The sequence below is a fragment of the Barbus barbus genome (assembly GCF_936440315.1).
Source record: "Barbus barbus genome assembly, chromosome: 38".
Lineage (NCBI taxonomy): Eukaryota > Metazoa > Chordata > Actinopteri > Cypriniformes > Cyprinidae > Barbus > Barbus barbus.
In genome coordinates, this window is record NC_136716.1 from 1,092,212 (window position 1) to 1,093,328 (window position 1,117).

Consider the following 1,117-nt stretch of genomic DNA (forward strand, 5'->3'; position numbering starts at 1 on the left):
CCTCTCTTCTCCGCTAGCTCGCTGACCTCATGTTGCAGGCTGGTTGGGGGCTGGGGGAGGGATTCCTCTCTCACACACACACACACACACACACACACACGCTCGCTCTCCGCTTCTTACTCACAGACACACACACGCGCTGGTCCACACCCACCAGGCGATGCATTATTCATCATCGCTCCTCTACATTGACCAGTCAGTGTGTGTATGATTACAGCAGGCTGCCCTGAAGAGCAAAGCGCCCGCCTCTTAATTGGCCTCAGGCATGTGTACTCGCACTCCTCCGTCTCTGGGGATTTCTCACCCTGCCTGCCTCTTGTGCACACATATCTCCATTAGAGATGTGCTCTACTGGACCCAGCCACGCTGTAAAAAATGACTGTGAATTTAACAGTAAAAGACTGTAAAAATGCTACCGTAAAAACCTGTTAAATGGTTAACGGTAAGTTCCCCTACTATATACGGTTACAAACTGTATTGGACACTACATGCAATTTTACAGTAGTATACCATTTTTGAAAGTGGAAAGATAATGTATAATTTACAGTGAATAACCATAAATTGACATTCCCAGAATTCCCTGCGTTATTCAAATTTAATGTTTTTTTGTTGTTGAAATAACTATGTTTCTTAGTTTTTTTTTTTCTTATCAGTTTTGTACATTAGGGTTGTATATTACATCTAATGTTGTTAAATGAATGTGTATTGCATTATTTCAGTTTCATGTGTGTTATGGTGTTTAGTGTCTAGTGTTAATGACACTGTGCATCTTCTATATAGGCTAATAATTAAAAGCTGCTTGTGAGGTTCTTTGGCTCATCACATGACTTTTTCATCACCACCTGCTTTGGTGGTTATCAGTGTATTACAAAGGTAATTTCAGTACTTCTATAATGAAATTACAATATTTAAATGTAAATTTAAGTTAAAACCGTAAAACCTAAAATGTTGCTACCGTACTTTTACAGTAAAATTCTGGCAACCACAGCTGCCTTTTAAAAATATTTACCGTAATTTTTTTTTTACAGGTCAGTACTTAATCTGCAAGTAACTAGTCACCTGGTAAAATAGTACTCAAGCTATTCATGAATTGTACCTGTAGGCACTTTCCCATGTA